Below are 24,236 nucleotides of genomic sequence, written 5' to 3' on the forward strand. Positions count from 1 at the left end.
AGTGGTTTTGGCAGGAACAGGAAGTACTGTAACTGGCAGGATCTCCAGGTAAGAACCTTTGCAGAGTCACAAAAAAAGGGTAGGTAGGTATTATGCCAAACATACTGAAAATAGGTTTTGGGCTTACACTTTAAATTCGTTTTTTGTGCCGACTAGTTGGAGAGTGTTCCAAGGCATTGTTGTATTGTTCTGTGCATAGCACTGCCTATGTGCATCTTTATTTCTTCTCTCTCATAAATGACCCGAGCAGTTGCCATAATTGCTTTCCTAGATGTTTTCTAACACAGAAAATGAAGACAAGGTGGTCGATATACTAAAAGGAGTGTTCACTTTGCAAGGGGATTTTACTTACTTTAGCTGATGTTGGGGAAGAGTACACTGCAAAGAATGGCCAATCATATGCAAGGCAATGAAAAAAAATAAATAAATATATTATATATATATATATATATATATATATATATATATATATATAAAAATTTATGTTTTTTTTTTTTAGAAATGATTACCCTTTCGCTGCCCGAGTCGTTTTTTTTTTTTTTCAGCGAGGACCACTGCCCTAATCAATTCAGCCATGAGGGCACTGTATCTGAAGTCATGGGGAGGGGACATCGCTTCCAAAAATACAGTATCTCAGTGAGTACTCCCCTCACATTTTTGTAAAGATTTTATTCTATCTTTTCATGTGACATCACTGAAGAAATGACACTTTGCTACAATGTAAAGTAGTTAGTGTACAGCTTGTATAACAGTGTAAATTTGCTGTCCCCTCAAAATAACTCAACACACAGCCATTAATGTCTAAACCGCTGGCAACAAAAGTGAGTACACCCCTAAGTGAAAATGTCCAAATTGGGTCCAATTAGCCATTTTCCCTCCCCGGTGTCATGTGACTCGTTAGTGTTACAAGGTCTTAGGTGTGAATGAGGAGCAGGTGCGTTAAATTTGGTGTTATCGCTCTCTCATAGTGGTCACTGGAAGTTCAACATGGCACCCCATGGCAAAGAAATCTGAGGATCTGAAAAAAGAATTGTTGCTCTACATAAAGATGGCCTAGACTGTAAGAAGATTGCAGAGACCCTGAAACTGAGCTGCAGCATGGTGGCCAAGACCTTACAGCGGTTTAACAGGACAAGTTCCACGCAGAACAGGCCTCATCATGGTCAACCAAGGAAGTTGAGTGCATGTGCTCAGCGTCCAATCCAGAGGTTGTCTTTGGGAAATAGACCTATGAGTGATGCCAACATTGCTGCAGAGGTTGAAGGGGTGGGGGGTCAGCCTGTCAGTGCTCAGACCAAATGCCTCACACTGCATCAAATTGGTCTGCATGGCAAAGAAAGAAGCCTCTTCTAAAAATTATGCACAAGAAAGCCAGAAAACAGTTTGCTGGAGACAAGCAGACTGAGGACATGGATTACTGGAATCATGTGCAGTGGTCTGATGAGACCAAGATAAACTTATTTGGTCCAGATGGTGTCAAGCGTGTGTGACAGAAACCAGGTGAGGAGTACAAAGACAAGTGTGCCTTGCCTACAGTCAAGCATGGTGGTGGGAGTGTCATGGTCTGGGGCTGCATAAGTGATGCCGGCACCGGGGAGATACAATTCATTGAGGGAACCATGAATGCCAACATGTACTGTGACATACTGAAGCAGAGCATGATCCCCTCCCTTCAGAGACTGGGCTGCAGGGCAGTATTCCACCATGATAACCACCCCAAACACACCTCCAAGATGACTTTAGCCTTGCTAAAGTAGCTGAGGATAAAGGTGATGGACTGGTCAAGCATGTCTCCAGACCTAAACCCTACTGAGCATCTGTGGGGAATCCTCAAACGGAAGGTGGAGGAGTGCAAGGTCTCTAACATCCACCAGCTTCATGATGTCGTCATGGAGGAGGGGAAGAGGACTCCAGTGGCAACCTGTGAAGATCTAGTGAACTCCAAGCCCAAGAGGGTTAAGGCAGTGCTGGAAAATAATGGTGGCCAAACAAAATATTGATACTTTGGGCCCAATTTCAACATTTTCACTTAGAGGTGTACTCACTAGACATTAATGGCTGTGTGTGGAGTTATTTTGAGGGGACAGCAATTTTACACTGTTATATAAGCTGTACACTCACTAATTTACAAAGTATCATTTCTTCAGTGTTGTCACAGGAAAAGATATATTAAAATATTTACAAAAATGTGAGGGGTGTACTCACTTTTGTGAGATACTGTATGTTTAAAAAAAAAATTTTGGTCAAAAGACATACATAAACCCCTCAAACTCTCTCTCTCTCTCTATCTTCTGAAAGCAGATGCCCCAACATATCAAGCCTTAAAATTTTGTGCGCCCATGAAACAGCAACAAGCTTCAGTAACCTATATTTTCCATAGGCGACACTTTAAAAGCCTGTAGAGGTCGTCAGTTTGGAGAGAACCATGAATAATGGGTCTAAAATTACTGCTCTCACTCTGGCGTGTGCAGCTATATGCAACATTTTTAGCACATTCACCATTTTTATGCATATGTACCCCTGACATGCTTTTACGTTCATACGCATTTGTATGTTGGGGGGCTCAAAAAGGTTTTTGTTTAGGGGGGTTTAGGTTCTTGGATGTAACTTTTTTTTTTTAAACTAAACTTTTTTCTTTTCATCACATAGTGGACAAAGGGTCCAGTTCAATTTAAGGAGACATTTCCTCCAATGAAACCAATGAGCTATGGATCGCATTCCATTAAGTTCCTTTGCCAGCCATACTATCTGGTGAAAGGGACACCAAGACCTAGAAGTGACGTTTTACATGTCCCTTCTGGGTCATTACCAGGAAGTGGAGATCAGCGAATGGTCATTTGCTGATCTCCCTTCCCTCAATTTTGGCGGCACCAGCTGCACAGCTCCCAGATCGCTCTTATCTGACAGTTGGCTTATCTGATTTACACTCACCCCGTGGCTTTAGCCACCAGGAGTGTGTGTAAAACCCCCTGCCATCAGGAGGAAATACAGGGGTTAGAGGACATCAAATGCTAAATGAAAAAAATCTAACCAGTTCCTCTATTCACACTATACTGTGACTTCTTTGGGAGTATCTTTCGAAGTGTTCATGACGTAACGCGTAGAGTCAGTGTGTTTTTATACATGATTTTAATAAATACTACACTAGGAGATTCCTTTCTCCTGTTTGGTGATCTTTCCTGATTGGTGGATATCGTGGGTCAGGAGACCCGTGTATTAAACACAGGAACGCATAGATCAATATTTTCAAGGATTTTCCATCAAGTTATTCCACATTATGGCTGTTATGCTGTCCTATAATCTAGACCAGGGATTCCCAAACTACGGCCCTCCAGTTGTTCAGGAACTACAATTCCCATCATGCCTAGTCATGTCTGTGAATGTCAGAGTTTTACAATGCCTCATGGGATGTGTAGTTCTGCAACAGCTGCAGGGCCGTAGTTTGGGAATCCCTGATCTAGACAGCATAGAGTTCTGGTGAGTTTGCAATCTTTCCATTGGGTGGAGGTTATCACCGTGGTGACACATCTTAAATATTGACCACCAAGAACGGTCATCATTATTATATACACAATTTATATACTTTTAGACCTTATCGTCTTTTATTACACTGTTTTTGTGCACTATATTAAGTTGATTATATTTTAGCGCCACAACCTTATTATTATACAGCATACTACCTACTACTATTGGTGAAGGGACTTATTCACAACATGTTTGAAGGGTTTTTGGACATATAGACTTCATTTATTTGTATTTTTTATTTATTTTTTATTGGGGTTTATCCTAGATCACTGCTGTTTTGCGTCTATTCCCAAAATATTGGGATTTGTTTGTTGTTCAAGCACATTTATTACTTAATATACTTGTGTTTCACTTTATTCACTCTGTCTATGCCAAGTATTGATGATCACCTGTTCATAATTTCTGGCCTATTGGATTCATAGCTTTGCACCTTAATATTCATTGGTTTAGTTTTCACATGTGTCTGCAAAGACATTTATGCACATTTTACTCCTAGAAGGGTAGCGCTACACTATTACTTCCCATTCACCCTAGCGCGACTTGTCAGGCGACTTGGTCGCCTGACAAGTCGCAGTGGGTCGCCTGCCATTGATTAGCACAGGAGCCGTTCTAATAGGAGCGACACAAGTCGCTCCGACTTAGAAAAAGGGTCCTGTACTACTTTGGGGGCGACCTGGAGGCGACTTGCATTGACTTCAATAATATGAAGTCTGTGCATGTCGTGCCGAGGTCGCGGTGCACACAGGTCGCTTCGGCAAGTCGTGTCGCCCCTGTGTAAATGGGCTCTTAGATCTATTTTTACACCATTTTTTGCTCAGGATAAGCAACACAGTGGCAGCAGCAACCCTACTCATACATCTTTGATAATGCCCAAAGGGGAGGGTGAAACGCGTCAACGTACTTCCGGTGCGGCACCTTCTGACGTCACTTCCTGGTTCTCCATGGAACGCACCCGACCGCGGCGTTCCCGGAACCATCTTTGATACATTTTATCTGCATCCTACAATTATTATTTGATGTGAGTATATTTCTTTGGGGCGATAAATAAAGTTTTAAAAACGGGCTTCACTATTTTGGATTCCTTAATGTTTTGGAGCTGCCTAGGGCCACTACATTGAAAGGATACTGTCCAGCACATTGCACCTTCCACCGAAAAGAGGATTTGACATGCTATGATTTCCAACCTACTAGGGAAACAGTTTGCAGGATCCTTCGGAGTAAAATAGTTTTGACCCTGACAAGGGTCCATCCTCTCTGGTGAGTAGGGTTTCTGAAGGGGATCAAGTCACCTGGCACCAGTGATTATCCTAGGAGCACCCCAGACTTACACAGGAGCACCTCATTATTGCATTTGCACAACCTTTTAGCACTACCAGCACTTTATTTATATTTATGGTTACACTTTGCACTTTTGTGCACACACATTTTGAACTTTTATTTTTTGTGGACTTTACTATGAATGTGGTTATTTTAGGCACTTTATATTTTTGATACCAGCACTTTCATTTTTATTTATGGTTACACCTTGCGCTTTGTGCACTGGAAATTTGTATTCCTAAATTTGTGGATCCTAATTATTTGGTTATTTTATATTTTCTGCAAGCGCTGTGTTCTGTTTTATTATTTTGTCCCAAGTTTTTACTTGGTGAACAGCAGCTGCACCACACTTATTTTCACATTTAGAGTCCATTCAGACTAGCGCGACTTGTCAGGCGACTTGGTCGCCTGACAAGTCGCGGTCGGTCGCTCGCCATTGAGTAGTACAGGACCCGTTCTAATAGGAGCGACGCAAGTCGCTCCGACTTAGAAAAAAGGATCCTGTACTACTTTGGGGCGACCTGGAGGAGACTTGCATTGACTTCAATTATATGAAGTCCGTGCAAGTCGCGCCGAAGTCGCGGTGCACACAGGTCGCCCCACAAAGTCGTGTCGCCCCAGTCCGAATGGGCTGTAACACTTAATATTTGGTATTGTATTTATTTTAGCGTGAGTTTAAATCATCACATCACTACTCATACATCTGCCACCTTTGCTTCATCAGGATAGCGCGGGAGGTTAACACATTCAATTTCATCATGATTTGTGGTGGTTGTTTTTCCCTATTAGGGGGAACATTAAAAACAGGATTTATGCTTGCGCATGATAAAAATAATTGCATCGCAGTCATCTTATTCACTATTCTAAGGGAAAACGTCCCTGCAAAGTGAACATACTCCACCTCTTTTAGTAAATCATTTTCTCTCCCTCTGTTCCCCTCTATGCTTTAGCCATTTACTCCCCATATAAAGGACTTGTCGGGAAGCCTGGCGCTGCACAAAATGGCCACCTAACTAAAAGGTGTAAATGGCAGGGTTCCTTTCAGTACAGCCGCTGTGAACGCTGCAGAGCCCTGACAACATAATCACATAAGTGACCCCGCATTACCACAAGATGGCACAAGAGAAATAATGTTTTATAGGTCTCTTCCCTGTGTATCCCCCACCAGATGATAACAGCGGTGAAGAGTTTCTACTTCACATGCCAGGAGCAATTTATACAGCGTGGCGGCGGCTAGGTGAAATTGAAGAGCACTCTGTCCCTGGACGGGCCTGTGAAGAGGCGATTACACACACACTGCATTATTACAGCTTTCCTAATTATAGGCATTCTGCAAGAGCGGCCATAATAATCGCTCTCTGGCTGAATCGATAATGATACAAATGGAAGAGAAAGGGCCGTCATCAAAGAATAGAGTGCATCAGTCAAACGCCCACAATCACAAATAAAATGCAGAGAATATCGCACCTCATTTAGTGTCTGAGGAGAGGACTGCTGCCATTGCCCATAGTAATCAAATTCCTTACCCTATGGGGTAGATTTAAAAAAGAATGAAAAAAAAAAAAAATGAATTTCCAAAAACTGAAGCTGAATGTGTATATACAGACACATTTTTTCTAGTTTTAGATGGATTGTGAAAGGGTTAGAACCCCTGTCATTTTTTATTGCCTTGTCCCTCCTCACAGGACTCACCATAGTTCTTGGAAATGCAAAAAATGTATTGGAGGAGATGGTAAATTCTCCAATCAGGACACTTTCTCCAGTGGTAACGGTCCAACAGGGGATTTCCACCCATCTTCTGTGCTGAAAACAGCCTAGCAATCAGTATTTTGAAAATAACTTTTCCTATTTATAAAGGCTTTCCACTTATGTTTTAAAGTACAATTCTGCTCATAATTTACATCCTAAGCTAAATCTTATGAAAGTAGGGAAACTCAAGAATAAGATGCAATTGTTTTCTCTTCACCATTTCATCCAACGCCGGGGCAGCGTCCCCCCCCCCCCCATGGGAACCAACGCCGGGGCAGCGGTCCCCCCTCCCCCATGGGAACCAACGTCGGGGCAGCGGTCCCCCTCCCCCATGGGAACCAACGCCGGGGCAGCGGTCCCCCTCCCCCATGGGAACCAACGCCGGGGCAGCGGTCCCCCCTCCCCCATGGGAACCAACGCCGGGGCAGCGGTCCCCCCTCCCCCATGGGAACCAACGCCGGGGCAGCGGTCCCCCCCCCCATGGGAACCAACGCCGGGGCAGCGGTCCCCCCCCCCCATGGGAACCAACGCCGGGGCAGCGGTCCCCCCCCCCATGGGAACCAACGCCGGGGCAGCGGTCCCCCCCCCCATGGGAACCAACGCCGGGGCAGCGGTCCCCCCCCCATGGGAACCAGCGGGGGGGCAGCGGTCCCCCCCCATGGGAACCAGCGGGGGCAGCGGTCCCCCCCCATGGGAACCAGCGGGGGGCAGCGGTCCCCCCCCATGGGAACCAGCGGGGGGCAGCGGTCCCCCCCCCCATGGGAACCAGCGGGGGGCAGCGGTCCCCCCCCATGGGAACCAACGAGGGGCAGCGGTCCCCCCCCCTCATGGGAACCAACACCGGGGCAGCGCCCCCCCCCATGGGAACCAATGCCAGGGCAAAGGTCCCCCCCCCATGGGAACCAACGCCGGGGCAGCAGTCCCCCCCCCATGGGAACCAACGCCGGGGCAGCAGTCCCCCCCCCCCATGGGAACCAACGCCGGGGCAGCAGTCCCCCCCCCCCCATGGGAACCAATGCCGGGGCAGCGGTCCCCCCCCCCATGGGAACCAACGCCGGGGCAGCGGTCCCCCCCCCATGGGAACCAACGCCGGGGCAGCGGTCCCCCCCCCAATGGGAACCAACAACGGAGCAATGGTCCCCCCCCCAAGGGAACCAACACCGGGGCAGCGGTCCCCCCAAGGGAACCAACACCGGGGCAGCGGTCCTCCCCATGACAACGCCAGGGCACCAATCCTTCCACAGATACAAATAACAGGACAGCATTCCTCCCACTGGCACTAGTGATGGGACTCCCATTTCTTCTACTGAAATCAGTGATGGGGCACATTCTTCTCAATGACATCAATGGTAGGGCACCATTTACCCTAATGACATCATTGCTAGAGCACCATTACTTCCACTGACAGCAGTGATAGGGCACTATTCCTCCCAATAACACAAATGCTGGGGCACCATTCCACCCACTGAAACCAATGCTGGGGCACCAATCCTTGCAATAACATCAATCTCAGGAGGCCATTTCTTCCACTGACCCCATTTGTTGATCCTATGGACCACTGATGCTGGTGCATTTATTACACCTACTGACCAGTGACAAAATTACTTTTTTCCCCCACTGACTTCCAGCACATGGGGCATTTTTATTACTGCCACTGTTAACATTTTGGCCTTCATATTGTCTGACAGACAGAAAACAGGCCCTTTAAAAAAAAAATCTGGAGGACCACAACATATTAGATCCTAGGAACCGATCAATAAAAGTCACTTAAATACTTAAATAGGTGTTTTTAGTTTCACTATATTTGAATGCTGTATATATTTTTTTGTCTTTATCCAACATTTGAAATCTTACAATGTAATATCTAAGTGCGCAGTAAAATATTGGTGAAAATTGACATCAATAAGAAGAAATCGTCCAAAGCAGCTTTGTAAATGGGCAAAACTTTCAGCATCAATATTTCCCAGAAAACAAAACTGTGAAATATTTATTTCAAGTTTTTATAAATAGGCACTTTAAGTGCCCCTAAAATCTATATGAATGTGAATACAGTCACTTTAATGGTATTTGGAGCTGGTCTTTCATATCAGAAATATTTCATAATGAAGTGCGGTGGTCAGCCCAACATAACGCAGTCTGCTCTCTCATTCTCCTCCAGTACATTATACCCAGATCCACTTAAGCCAATGCACTAATGACCACGCTGATGTATTAATCCATCTCTCAGAAGAGCTCGAACAACTTCCTATAAGTGCAAAGTTGCCATTATTCATAATTAAAGCGGCCTTCTTGCAATATTCAGCCTCTATAAATATCCTAAACGAAAGACTACTAAATACGGGCCTATTTCTGGAGCAAAGGCCTGCTGCCTGCGCATGCAGAAGGTTAGAGTATGTCACAGCACCTCCAAAGACAGCCACTTAACCTGTAATGTGCAATAATTGGGTTAGTCCAGGGGATGGCTATCAGGAGGGTGGGGGGCAGACATCTGTCATACTACAAGAAGCTATTCCGCTGTGTTAAGTGCTGAGCGTCCTGAAGATGAAGGCACTCCCTGGGAATACTGAGCAGACTCATCTGCATTTCAAAGCCATTGCCCTGTTGTTAGGGCACAGAGGGAGACTACAGTAATCAAGTCAGGGCCTCCACTCACAAGAGTAGGCATGGAGGGAGGGCAAACTTCTGCTCAGGTGAGCAGAATGGAAGAGGGAGTGGGTACCTATGAGAAATAAGTACCGGCTCCCAGGAGAAGAAGAAAAAAAAAAAAAAAAAACATACAAATGTGGTGGTGGGGTGGAAGAGGAAAAGAAAAACTTCCCTTTTTAGGTGAAGTTCCATCCTGGAAGCCCTGGAGAAAGAAGAGGGAGAAGAGCTCTGATTTCAAATCCCAAAACCACTGCACTGGCTGTGTGGGCACTGCGCGTGCTACGGACACGGCACGGGGGCTCAGGGGCGCGCGCTACGGACACAACGCGGGGGGCTCACGCTACGGACACGGCGCGGGGGGCTCACGCTAAAGACACGGCGCGGGGGGCTCACGCTAAAGACACGGCGCGGGGGGCTCACGCTAAAGACACGGCGCGGGGGGCTCACGCTAAAGACACGGCGCGGGGGGCTCACGCTAAAGACACGGCGCGGGGGGCTCACGCTAAAGACACGGCGCGGGGGGCTCACGCTAAAGACACGGCGCGGGGGGCTCACGCTAAAGACACGGCGCGGGGGGCTCACGCTAAAGACACGGCGCGGGGGGCTCACGCTAAAGACACGGCGCGGGGCTCAGGGGCGCGCAATTCAGACACAGCGTGGGGCTCAGGGGCGTGCAATACGGACACAGCGCGGGGCTCAGGGGCGCGCACTACAGACGGCGCGGGGGCTCAGGGGCGCGCGCTACGGACATGATGCAGGGGGCTCAGGGACACGCGCTACGGACACAGCGCGGGGCTCACGCTACGGACACAGCGTGGGGCTCAGGGGCGTGCAATACGGAGAAAGCGCGGGGCTCAGGGGCGCACGCTACGGACACAATGCGGGGCTCGCGCTACGGACACAGGGGCACGCTATGCACTGTGTGAAACCCCCCCCCCCCCCCCCAAGCTTACTTGCATCTCTCTTTCCCTTCTGCCCACCTCTAGTACCTCCCTGTGTAGGCGGCTCTGACTCGACCTTGCAGGGAGATTGTTTTCTCTCCGATTTTGGAGATCTGTCCCTGATGTGGGTACATGCAGGGATCTGATTATTCCAGGAGCCTCTGAGAACAAAGCTGTCCCTTGAAAACATAGAAGGCTTCTGTGCTTACAAGTGACAGAGGGGAGCGGGAGAGGAGGGTGGGAGCCAGAAGTGGTGAAATGGACTTCCGCCACATTCTGGCTGCTGAACTGGGTGCAAGGGCCATGTGACAAAGCCTGGCGGGCCAGATTCGGCCCCTGGGCCTTGTGTTTAATTTATGTGGTGTACAGTGTTACATTTTAAATTTTTTTTGAAAAGCTGAACTAACCCTGTAAAGGAAAATGTCCGGTTGGTTGCAACGGCCCGTTTCATATACTTTTGGAGGAAGAACCGATTGACTAACGCAGTGGTTCTCAACTCCGGTCCTCAGGGCACACTAACAGGCCAGATTTTAAGTATTACCTTGGGGAGATGCAGACTAGAATACTGCAATCACTGAGCAGCAAATTATATCACCTGGGATGTTTTTCAGTTATCTTGCAAACCTGGCCTGTTGGTAGGCCCTGACGGCCAGGGTTGAGGACCACTGGACTAACCAATGTAAGCAATCTAAATGGCCAAACACAATGGGAACCTTTACAGCAAAGGCAATTTCCCAGCCAGGCCTGTTAGGAATCTGCACATTTAGAGGTTCTGAGGCAGCCAACTTGTAAACGAACGACAGAAGATAAAAACGGGCAAACAGAGAAATGTGTTCTCTCCGAGTCAGAAGGTCGGTCTAGTAAGTAGCAGCAGAGGTCCTGCAGTATTAGAGCGGCTCCTGCTGCTAGCGTGCGGCTCCCTCCTCAGCGGAGGGCTTTGTACTAAAACATTCCCTCTCTGTGGAAATCCCGCATACAGAAGAAATAAATGAATAGGAGCCATAGCTGAAAGCTTAATCAGTGCTTAGAGGAGGCAAACAAAATACGTTCTCTGTTATTTATCCTCTCTGCGCATCGCGGAGATAAAAAAGTAAAGCGTTTTTGGAAGCGTGCCTCTCCACTGTCCTATTCATGAGCGAGAGATGAGACTGCACTACATAAAAGGCGAGAATCGGGAACAATACAAACACTGGCACAGCACAGATTATATGTACATGACACCCTGATCTATACATTGAAATAACAAACCTGTATGATCCACCATCCTATAACCATGGAGTCCTGTACATCAGTGGTCCTCAACCCTGGCCCTCAGGGCCCACTAACAGGCCAGATTTGAAAGATAACTGAAATACATCCCAGGTGATATAATTTGCTGCTCAGTGATTGCAGTATTCTAGTCTGCATCTCCCCAAGGTAATACCTAAAATCTGGCCTGTTAGTGGGCCCTGTAGGCCAGGGTTGAGGACCACTGCTGTACATGATCTGTGCCTGTGGACTACACTCAGAGCTGAAAATCCATCTGCTTCTATTTTCCCTTCTTTCTCCCCTCACCCACGTGCGAATTATATTTTAAATAAAATATTTCTGTTTCATCACATACCATATATTGTATCCAGTGATGTCATCACCGGGTCTCTTCAATTTTCTATGTAATGCAGACAGATCATGGCTGGTGGGAGGGGCATACATAGCTGGTGGGAGGGGCATACACGGCTACCTGATAACATCACAGCACCCTGCCCCCGTACTCCTCAGCCATGATGAAAGCAGTGGGCTGACTCTTGGGAGGGGTTCTGCACGTATTAATATGTCTTGATGGGTGTAGGTCAGTCTGCAGAAGTGGGTGTTCCTAGGCAGCCTGTATTGACATGCAGACCACTCCAGGTAACACCCACATGTGATGCTGAGCCTTCATGATCGAAAGTGAGAAAGAGAAACCCAAAGCAACCCCTCTCAGGGGCTATGGGGAAAAGATAGTTGTACAGGAGGACTAATCGTGGTGTAAGATGCAAAGCATTTCCTATATTTAAAAATAATAAAGTTTTAAAACATGGAGAGTCCATTCACACTAGCATGACTTGTCAGCCTGACAAGTCGCGGTCCATTGACTGCTACAGGACCCGTTCTAATAGGAGCGACACAAGTCGCTCCGACTTAGAAAAAGGTTCCTGTACTACTTTGGGGCGACCTGGAGGCGACTTGCATAGACATTCATTTTATGAAGTCTGTGCAAGTCGCGCCGAAGTCGCGGTGCACGCGACTTCACAGGTCGCCCCCGAAATCGGAGCGACCTAGTGTGAACCGAGACGGAAGCAAATAAATCCCAAACAACAAGTCAGCAAAAACCACACAGACAACACAGTAGTAATCAAGACATTCAGTGTCGGTTCACACTATGGCCATCCGACTTTGGCGCGACTTGCACGGACTTCACATAATGGAAGTCAATGCAAGTTGCTCCGACTTCTGTCAAAAGTAGTACAGGAACTACTTTCTAAGTCGGAGCTACTTGAGTCGCTCCTATTAGAACGGTTCCTATGGCACAGAATGGACCGCGACTTGTCGGGCAACCAAGTCGCCTGACAAGTCACGGTAGTGTGAACCGGGACTCAGACGGGTCCCATTCACACCACTTTGTGCTGCCCCTGTTCTAAAATTTCGTCGGACCCATGAAAATTTTGGACCCTCGTCACTTCCGGTGACGCTACGTCATAACCCAGCTGATGCGAGCCCCGGTGCGCATGCGCACAAGGCATTTTCCGATAAAATTCTAAGACCTACGAACAGCTGACAGAGGAGGAGGGGGTGAGGTGGGACGCACACACCACTGCGGGATAATGTTACAACACCGCCGCGTCATCGAGCAAGGAACATGTTGCAGAGCTGACTTAGAGGAGGCGGGAAGGAATTAGAAATACTAGACATTTTTTATCATGACTATTTAGTATTCACTTCCTTCCCGCCTCCTCTAAGTCAGCCCTGCGCGGCGGTGTTGTAACATTTTCCCGCGGCGGTGTGTGCGTCCCACCTCAGCCCCTCCTCCTCTCAGTCAGCTGTTCGTAAGTCTTAGAATTTCATCGGACCTTGAAAATGCCTTGTGCGCATGCGCACCGGGGCTCGCAGCAGCTGGTGGTGACTGAGCGTCCCCAGAAGTGACGAGGGTCCGGAATTTTCACGGGTCCGACTAAATTTTAGAACACCCCGAAGCAGGATCCAACTATTATGAACTAAGTTTATTGAGTCACATATATGGGGGAGGGGGGGGATTTTATTTCCCCATAGCCCCTGAGAGGGATTGCTTTGGGTTTCTCTTTTTCAGTTTGACGACCCCCAACTGTGGGGGTACCCCCTTCTATCTAGGATGAAATGGTGATGTTGTAGCATCTACATAAACGACATTTGTTATAGATGTTCCAGGCCACTGAGCTAGTTCATATCTTTTTCCATTCTGCATGATTGAAAGAACTGAAGTCCAATGAATGAAAGGGACAGGCCAGGAACAGCCAGGCTGGGGGGGGAGGGTTAGATCTCAGGTGCCCAACCTGTGGCCTGAGGGTTAGATGATGCTGGACGTCCTCCAGCCAGAATATGGGGTGGGCTGTATCGGACTTCCTGCAGGTCACAGTGTGCAGTGAAATCAGAGTAAGCCATTTCAGTACAGGAGGGGAGCCGGTGCAAGACTTAGGGCTCTTTCACACAGCCGCTCCGATTTTTTTTTTCTTCCGCTGCGGCACTTTTTTTTTTTTTTTTTTCACGGACGACACTTGCGTCATCCACTCCATATGTCCGCATATCATCCCATCCGTTTGCGGATGATATACGGACATAGAGCATGTCTATGGGGATTGGGGATGTCAGCGGATGACACAGCTGACATCCGATTTTGCATCCGTTCCATTTTTTAAATGGAAGAAAAATAGGGTTCTGTTCTGTTCCAAAAAACGGAACAAAACTGAAAGGAAGCAAAGCGGATGACCATTGACATGCATTATGTCCATTTTTCATCCGCAAAAAAATGGGATGAAATAAAGACATACGGAGTGCGCCTGTGTGAAAGAGCGCTTAAGGGGTTTTAAAGTAGAAGGTTTTTTTACCTTAAACAGAAGAATGGGGTTTGTTTTTTTTCCCCCCCATTCATACTTGCCTAGGTGGATGCAGCATCAGTCCGATAATGCATCTGTCCCCCGGAGCCTCTACACTGAGAGCTGAGCGATCAAACACCACCGATCGCTCGGTTCTGACAGCTCCCCAAGCAGAGAGCTGCCACTGTCAGTTAGAAGCTCTCTGCTCTGCTCCCTCCTGCTCATTGGACCGCTGGGCTGTGGAGGGGCGGGAGCAGCCAGCTCAGGCTCTCTTCTGTCATTCCAGGCACCCGGCCGATCCAGACTTCCATTGTTGTGATAATACGGTGCCTGGACTGACTTCTGTGACGTCAGCAGAGAGCGGACTTCACTCCTGCGATCCATAGGAGATATACAGGCAAACAAGCTTTCCCCATACATCTCCTTTAGAGCATTCTATAGGATAAAAAACCTTCTGTGCAGCAGCCCCCCCTCCAGTACCCCCATCTTCCTCCAGCAATGTCCACGAGTTCCTCGGCCGCCCGGGACCCTTCTGATTGGCTAGGACATAGCAGTGGTGTCCTTGGCTCCGACTGGTGTCAAAGTCGGTTAGCCAATCAGGACAAAGGGGGAAGGGCAGAAATGGGGCTCAGTGTCTGAGTGGACAAAGGGAGCTGTAATTCATAGCAAGTGCCCCCCCCCCATAGCAAGCTGCTTGCTGTGGGGCAGTCAACAGGAGGGAGGGAGGGGCCAGGAGATCTGAAGAGGGACCCGAGAAGAGGAGGATTCCGGCCACTCTGTGCAAAACCACATTGTTATTTTAAGAGAAAAAAAAACAAGACTTTACAATCACTTGAAGGAAAGGGTGGAGTTTAGCTCAAAGTGGTTTCAAACCCTTCCATATAAAAAGTGAAGCGACAGCCTCAGGTGATACACAGAGATGAAACAAATCCACCTACATGAGTTGTACCTGTTTATCTGCAGCTCTCTCCTCTATACAGCCCCTTAAAGTGCACAGTTTAAACATAATTTCTCAGGTTCAGAAGGCGGGGGCAGGGATCTGAAGTCACACACTGTACAGCACAAACAGGGGTGTAACCTGGGACCCGAGTGTAAGGAAAGGACACACCCCCATCTCATAGCGGCACAAGCACAACTGAGGCTGCCAATCACTGGCTATGTGCTGAAGGGAAGGGGGGGCATCTCTTGGGATAACTTGGCGTCAGCATAATGAGAATTGACTCATACGGATAGCAGAGGGAGGAGAGAGCAGACCGAAATCACATTTGGTCCTTTGGACTGAGACAAGTACATTTTTTATCTCAGAGGTTTACAACCACGTTGACCCTCTCTATGATCGAAATTGAAAGAAATAAACAAGAAAATTCAATAAAAGACAAGAAAGAGATCTAATAAGGAAAGTGGAAAGGGTCTGCATCCCTATAGACATGCTTTCTCACCAATAATGTGTTTGTTGCAGGGGATGCCCAAAATCTGACTTGTATCTTAGTGCAGACTTCTGGGAAAATCAGTGAGGCAATCACACAAGCAGAAAATGACATTTGTGGGGACGTTCTGTACCCCCTCTGTGTACAGAACACCTCCAGGTAAACATATTCAAATTTACAAGAAATTACAGTGGTAGCAGATTGAAAAGGAAAGATCACTTTTAATAACATTCAATCACAATATAATGTGTGTCACAATTGTACATCTTATATTATTTTATTTTTTCTATTTGCTTTTATTCCACGAAAGTGAAGTTACTCTTTACCTCTAAGAGCTCTTTCACACGGCCGCTCCGATTTCTTCTTCCGCTGCGGCACTTTTTTTTTTTTTCCCGGACGACACTTGTGTCATCCGCTACGTATGTCCGCATATCATCCCATCCATTTGAGGATGATATACAGACATAATGTAAGTCTATGGGAGTGCGGATGTCAGTGGATGACACCGCTGACATTAGATTTTGCATCCGTTCCGTTTTTTTAATGGAAGAAAAATAGGGTTCTGTTCTGTTCCCAAAAACGGAACAGAACTGAAAGGACGCAAATCGGATGTCAGCGGATTGTCATCCACTGACATCCGCAATCCCATTGACATGTATTATGTCCGTATATCATCTGCAAACGGATGGGGTGATATACGGACATACGGAACGGCCGTGTGAAAGAGAACTACGTTACTGGCTGCCAGGATGCAGAGCTGGGCAGGTGATACCACTACTCCTCTGTGTGGGCAATCATCCTACATCACCACAATGCTCATTCACTGCCCGGGGCACAGGAAACTTCAACACCCCCAGAGAGGTCCACTTCTAGGGTCATCCCCCCCCCTCAGACAGGTCCACTTCTAGGGTCACCCCCCCCCCCTCAGACAGGTGCACTTCTAGGGTCACCCCCCCCCCAGACAGGTGCACTTCTAGGGTCACCCCCCCCCCCCCTCAGACAGGTCCACTTCTAGGGCAACCCCCTCCTCAGAAAGGTCCACTTCTAGGGTCACCCACCCGCCCCCATCAGACAGGTGCACTTCTAGGGTCCCCCCCCCCCCCCACCAGGCAGGTGCACTTCTAAGGTCACCACCCGCCCCCCCTCCCTAGACAGGTGCACTTCTAGGGTCACTCCCCTCCCCCCCGCAGACCGATCTAGAGTCACCCCCCCTTCCACAAACAGGTGCACTTCTAGAGTCACTCCCCCCCCCCCCCAGACAGGTGCACTTCTAGGGTCACCCCCCTACCCCCGCAGACAGATCTAGAGTCACCCCCCACCCTTCCACAAACAGGAGCACTTCTAGGGTTACCCCCACACCATGAACAGGTGCGCTACAACGACCCAACCCCTCCCCCCTCAAAGAGGTGCATTTCTAGGGTGACATCTCCCTCCCAGAGAGGTGCACCTCTAGGATGTCCAGTGGATAGGCAAAATTCTATGGTGTACCGGATGTGCGGTGCGGGATGTGTACGTGTACGTGTACGGGATGTGTACGTGTACGTGTACGGGATGTGTACGTGTACGTGTACGTGTACGTGTACGGGATGTGTACGTGTACGGTGCGGGATGTGTACGTGTACGTGTACGGGATGTGTACGTGTACGGGATGTGTACGGGATGTGTACGTGTACGGTACGGGATGTGTACGTGTACGGGATGTGTACGGGATGTGTACGTGTACGGTACGGGATGTGTACGTGTACGGGATGTGTACGGGATGTGTACGTGTACGGTACGGGATGTGTACGTGTACGGTACGGGATGTGTACAGGAGTTGCTGACTTTTTTTTTTTTTTTTACATACTGACTGACGAACAACTTTAAGTTAGTAAAAAATAAAAAGTGTAATGGTTCCCAGGCACAGGACCATCATCTGTGTATGAAGGTGTACAGAAAACAAATGTCATTTCCATGCTCAGGAAGGAATGTAGAAGGATTTTTGCTTTCTGTGTCCCCATTGGGAAGATTCGTCCTCTCTATAGTGTCTCCAATATAGCGAGAGGAAATCTAAAATGTTAGTTGTCACCAAAAAAGGAAATGAGGGGGAAATCGTCTACTGGAATCACCTGTCTACAGAGGAATTCCCCTCACTTCCTGTTGTGTCTCTGAGACAGAAAGGGAGGAGAAATCTCCCTGAGGGGACACAGGACAGGAAATATAAACTGATAAACCCCTCCCTACTCCATCCAATACTGTAATGAAGTATGACAACGGTGATGAGGGCTCTCAGTCCTGACAGGGCCCCTACTATTGATACTGGGGCCCCTACTATTGATACTGGGGCCCCTACTATTGATACTGGGGCCCCTACCATTGATACTGGGGCCCCTACCATTGATACTGGGGCCCCAGATTAGATGACAGGTCTTATATTGGCTCTCATTGAAAAAGCCAGGGGCCCCAGTGCTGAGCTAATAATAGTTATAGGGCCAATAATAGAACTCCATGATAGTCAGCCCTTAGGGCCCCCTTGGCAGGGACATCAGGGGCCCGTTATTATTGTATCGGGGCCCTAGCATTGTATTATCACTACTACACTGGATTTTTATGCTGGGCCCCTGATATGTCAAATCTGAAGGGGCCCCCAGTGTTGAGCTTAGAATAGTTATAGGGCCCCAGGCCAATATTAGAGGTCCTTGATAGCCCTTAGGGGCCCCTTCAGCAGTGACATTGGGGGCCCATTACTATTGTATGTGAGGCCTGGTACTGTGACAATATCTGAGCTCCCTGACAGTCAGCCCTCAGGGGCCCCTTCAGCAGTGACATCCCAGGGGCCCATTATGATTGGATTTCTATGGTGGGCCCCTGCCTGGACACAGCAGAGCCCCTCCCCCTGACAGGTGCCAGTGAGTGACATTATATAAGTGAGGGGCCATCTATCTCTCTCAGGGCCCCCCAGCTTTCTCCTCACAGGGCCCCTGTCTTCCCCGCCCCCCTGTCAGGTGTTTTGGCGGGAAGTCGCTCGGACAGGTCATCCCATTTCGGGGTGTGGGGGGGGACATGGCGGGTTTCGGGGTGTGCGGCGCCCCCTGTAGCCCCCCTGAGGCCTCAAATCCGGGATCTCCTTTCTGTATATTCCCCCCTCCCCCCCTATACCGGGGATACCCGGCCCCCCTCCAGCTCCGGGCACAGCACACCCCCCTCCCGGTAAGATGCGGAGTCCCCTGGAAGGGGGCGGGGGATGGACTGTACCATCGGCGGGGCGATCCCTGGACTCGGGCCTCCAACACACCGATCCCCGCCCGGCCTCACCGACACCCAGACCACCGGGCCGCCCCCCGACCTCCCTCCGAGCCGCCCTCTCCCCTCCACAGCCCCGGAATCCGGGCCCGGCCGCCATCATGGGCGCGACTACCCCGCCCGGAACCCCTCTCATCCCAGAGCGGGACCGCCGAGGACTCCACCATCCCCCGAACCGGGCCCCACACCGACCCCCTCCTCTCCGACCCTTCCATCACCTACCTGGGGGGGGTCCCGAGCCCCCGGAGCCCTGGCCGCTCCCCTCCGCCCTCCACAATTCACCATTTCACTGCAAATTGCCAACCCGTCCTCACCTCACAATGGTAGCTGCAGAGATGGCGGCCTGGGCCGGATTAGCATAATCTGCCTAGCAACCGCCGCACGCCGCCCGCTGATTGGTGGGATCCGAGCGTGGGAAGGAGCGGCCTCTGTCCGCCTGCCCGGAGTAACCGTGACCGGAATATAGTCCGTGTGATTACCGGCTGTACGGGGGGACTGGCATGGGGCAGATATCGGGGCAATCAGTGGGGTTGGGGGTGTGCAGTGGGTACATTTCGGAGATCTCACATACAGCGCCACCAATGGCTGCCAGGAGAACTGCAGGCGGAGGACACGTGACGTCCCTCACATCTCTCCGCAATAGCACCCAGCATAGGGGCGCTCCGAACCCGGGGCGTGATGTACATAGGGGGGACAGAACCTGGGGAGTGATTTCCATATTGGGGGGATAGAGCATGGAGAGTGATTTCCATGGGGGGGGACAGAACCTGGGGAGTGATGTCTTTAGGGGAGATAGAGCCTGGGGAGCGCTGTCTATGGGGGGGGGGGTGATGTCCATGGGGAGGACAGAACACAGAGAGATATCCATAGAGGGAAGGGAATGGAATCGGGGGGGGGGGGGGGAGAGTGATGTCTATAGGGGGACAGAATATAGGGTGTGATTTCCATAGAGAGGGAACCTGGAGATTGATGTCTAGAGGGGAGCAGAACCCAAGGATTGGTGTCTATAGGGGGGACAGGACCCACGGAGCGATGTCCCTGGGGGAGACAGAACACGGGGAGCGCTGTCTATAGGATGGGACAGAACATGGGGAGCGCTGTCTATAGGGGGGGACAGAACCTGGGGAGGGCTGTCTGTAGGGGGGACAGAGCACCGGGAGTGCTTTCTATAGGGTGGGACAGAACCTGAGGAGCGCTGTCTATGGGGTGGGACAGAATGCGGGGAGCGCTATCTATAGGGTGGGACAGAACCTGGGGAGGGCTGTCTATAGGGTGGGAGAGAACACGGGGAATGCTGTCTATAGGGGGGACAGAACCCAGGAAGGGGTGTCTATAGGGGGGGCAGAACCTGGGGAGCGCTGTTTATAGGGTGGGACAGAATACAAGGAGTGCTGTCTATAGGGGGACAAAACCTGGGAAGGGCTGTCTATTGGGGGGGGGGGACAGAACCTTGGGAGGGCTGTCTATAGGGGGGACAAAACCTGGGGAGGGCTGTCTATAGGGTGGGACAGAACAAAGGAGTGCTGTCTATAGGGGGACAGAACCTGGGGAGGGCTGTCTATTGGGGGCAACAGAACCTTGGGAGGGCTGTCTATAGGGGGGAAAGAATCTGGGGAGGGCTGTCTATAGGGTGGGACAGAACACGGGGAGCGTTCTCTATAGGGTGGGACAGAACGTGGGGAGCGCTGTCTATAGGGTGGGACAAAACACAGGGGGCCCTGTGGATAGGGTGGGACAGAACGTGGGGAGCGCTGTCTATAGGGTGGGACAGAACACGGGGAGGGCTGTCTATAGGGTGGGACAGAACACGGGGAGCGTTCTCTATAGGGTGGGACAGAACGTGGGGAGCGCTGTCTATAGGGTGGGACAAAACACAGGGGGCCCTGTGTATAGGGTGGGACAGAATCCAGGGAGCAATGTCCATAGAGGGAGCAACAACCTGGAGAGTGATGTCCATGGGGGGGATCAGAAGAGAGAGAACCTGGGCCACAATGTCCATACAGGAATCTGAGCCCAAAGAGCAATTTCTATGTTCAAACAATGTTCATAGGGGACAGAACCCCGGGCCGTGATGTTCATAGAGGGGACAGAACCCAGGGAGCGATGTCCATGGGGGGGAAAGGTTTTCCAGCCCATAATGTCCATGGGGGGGGGGGGGGATATGCCTAAAAATGCACTGGTTTTGGGAAAAGTCCTAGAGACCTAATGCTTTGCTAAACAAAAATGTAACATATTGCAGCCGATCAGTTTTTAGATATGTGGTGGCTGCATTTGTTTTTTTTCCATTATTTTCACTTGGGGAATTTGGTCATTCACTATTTTGCAGCAGGCAGGGGATTCCAGATTTTCTGTCCGGGCTCTTCTTGAAGGTTGAAGTTTGGCGGCACAAAGGTCCGGCCAGTGAAGCCAAAGAGAAATACAACACGCCTAGTTTCCATCTAACCTATAAGATGTCCAGAACCGTTATCACCAGCACCCTAAAATAAAGCTAACACACTTCTGGGACCACAACACACTTGCTTCCACTGACACCAGCGAGGCAAGGGGCGTGGCCATCTAGTTACGTCACTCGGTGATACCGCCCCTTCTGACATCACAACGTCAGACAGAGGTGGTGCCATCGGGTGAGGTAAGCGGGTGGCCCCGCGCCTTGCTTAAAAAACAGCTGTCAATGCTCAAGAGTGGCATACAGCGGGTAGCCTCAGAAGAGGCGAGGCGTCTGAATTTTTTCTATTTTACGGGTGCAGCGAGCTTCGTGATTGAGGATGGATTTATATCGGGGGACACTATTTTTTTATTTTTGAATAAAGGACTTGTCAAAAACTGTCTTTTGTGTTTATTTTTTTTTGTACACTTTTTTGGTGAATGGGTAGGGGTACGATGTACCCGATACCCATTCACATAGGGTGGGGGGATCTGGGGGCCCCCTTGTTAAAGGGGGCTTCCAGATTCCGATAAGCTCCCCACCGCAGATCTCCCCAGCTCAGGGTTGTTGGGAAGAGGACATTTCCCCATCAACATGGGGACATAGTGCTTTTGGGGGCACCCCAAAGCACCCTCCCCATGTTGAGGGCAAGCAGCTTGGTATGGTTCAGGGGAGGGGGCTGCTCGTTCGTCCTCCCGCTACCCCCCCCCCCCCCCATCCTGCATGCTCGGATAAGAGTGTGGATAATGGATTTTTCTTTTTTTTTATTTTAGCGTAGAGTTCCACAAGCAAGTTTAATATCGGTATTGCTGCAGCAGGCTCCATACATCGTACAAATGTGCCACAAACCAACGTAGCTCTACGTCTGCTGCAAGATGTGGTTGTACCGGGGTGATGCCTGCAGCTAGAGGCAGCATCCCGGTACCATTTTTTAGAGCCGGCGGTCGGCTTTTTAAGTGGTAACGGCCGATGCGGCTCAGGAGCCCCTCAATCATTACCCGAGCGAGCGGGAGGGGACGCCCTTCCTTTGCGGCTCTGCCCAGGTCTCCTGTCCCACCGGAAGACCCGAGCAACCAGCCGACACCTCCATCGGCTGGTTGGAGTCCCGATCAAAGCCAGATTCGGCTTCGATGGGGTGTCCGCTGACATAACCAGGAGGCGGCGTCCATGACGTCACGTCAGGATTACTCTGCGGCTAAAGGCGCTGAATTTAAAAAGTATCTATTCAAAAATGCAGTTTTCGGCATTTTGAATACATTGAAGTGTGGTGGAGGGGTCTGGGGTATTTTAGACCCCCGATCCCTCCATAATGAGTACCTGTCACTGCATATTGCTGTCACAAGGGACATTTACATTGCTTGTGACAGCAATAAAAGTGATCTTTTTTTTTTTTTTGGAAAAAAACCTGTGCTCAAATGAAAAAAAATAAATAGGAAAACATTTTTTTAAACGCCCCCGTGGCCGTGAGGTCGCGCACGAAAGAAAACGTGTACAGAAGTCGCGCCCAAAAATGAAACCACCCATGTGAGGTATCGCCGCAATCACCAGAGCGACCGCAATAATTTTAAAAAAAGAGCTACTCTGTAACTCTAAACGGGTAACTATTAAACATTTTAAAGCATCGCCTATGGAGATTTTTATTGACCGTAGTTTGTCGCCATTCCGCAGGTGTGCGCAATTTTAAACCATAACATGTTGGGTATCTATTTTACTCAGCGTGACATCCATCTTTCACAATATACAAAAAAAATGGGCTAACTTTACTGTTTAATTTTTTTTTTTAAATGCAGTGAAATGTAATTCTTCCAAAAAAAAACGCATTTGAAAGACCGCTGCGCAAATACCGCGTGACAAAGAATATTGCAATGACCACCATTTTATTCTCCAGAGCCTTTGCTAAAAAATATATATAATGTTTGGGGGTTCTAAGTAATTTTCTAGCAAAAAATACAGATTTTAACTTGTAAACAACAAGTGTCAGAAATGGGCCTGGTCCTTAAGTGGTTAAAGGAATTTTTAATTTTTATTGTTTCACTTTAAGCATTATTAAAATCGCTGCTCCTGTAAAAATAATCGTTTTTAAAAAAATTTTTTTGCATGGATGCATTTCCCCCAGGGCAGTACCCGGACACAAAAGTCACAAAAAGTCATTGCTTAACAAGCTGGCTGTTCACAGAGTGCTGTATCCAAGCATATATTTTTAAAGAAAAAAAAAAAAAAACGTTAAAGCATTCCTGCTTTGTAGCACTTTTCATAATGCTAGGACTTATGCACAGTAATATTTTTTACATTAATGTTGAATACTAGGGTTGATTTACAAAAGGCAAATACAGACTATACAGTTGCTCCAGAGCTTAGTAAAAGCGGTGAAGCTTCACTTTGCAGAGAATACCCAATCACATGCAAGGAAAATAAAAAATAAATGCATTTTTGCTTTTACATGATTGGATGATGGAAGTCAGGAGAGCTTCTGCGCATTTACTAAGCTGTGGAGCAACTGCACTTTGCTGAGTCTATTTGCCTTTAGTAAATCAACCCCCTCTGTGATGTGTAGAGATATTATCTATTCTGCTATCCAGCCACCAGGTGGAGGTCTCCTTTCATTGCTCTTTCCACCTACTGCCTGAATACAGAGATCAGTAGCCTTAGGCCTCATGCACACTGGACGTTCTTGCATCCGCTGTTTTTGGCGTCAGACGTTTTTTTCTGCAGCCAGTAAACTCCCCAGCATGTTGTCCTATGTGTCCATGCACACAGGCTGTTATCAGCAGTTTTTGGCAGAGGCGTTTTCTGGCTTGAAAAAAAAAACAGAACTAGTGGGTTATGAGAGGAGTTTTTC

At 48.9% G+C, this 24,236-nt stretch overlaps 1 protein-coding gene across 2 annotated transcripts in view; it reads right to left on the bottom strand.

Annotated features, from left to right (window-relative positions):
- PRDM10 (PR/SET domain 10) overlaps positions 1-19,438 on the bottom strand; it is a 119,637-nt gene extending 100,199 nt beyond the window's left edge. The window contains exon 1 of one of the 2 annotated variants that reach the window (XM_082273855.1): positions 19,287-19,438. The gene's annotated coding sequence lies outside the window, so the exon portion shown is untranslated. The other variant, XM_082273856.1, reaches the window with a different exon arrangement.
- Positions 19,439-24,236: the final 4,798 nt, after the last annotated feature.

The sequence above is a fragment of the Pelophylax lessonae genome (assembly GCF_965119305.1).
Source record: "Pelophylax lessonae genome assembly, chromosome: 12".
NCBI lineage: Eukaryota > Metazoa > Chordata > Amphibia > Anura > Ranidae > Pelophylax > Pelophylax lessonae.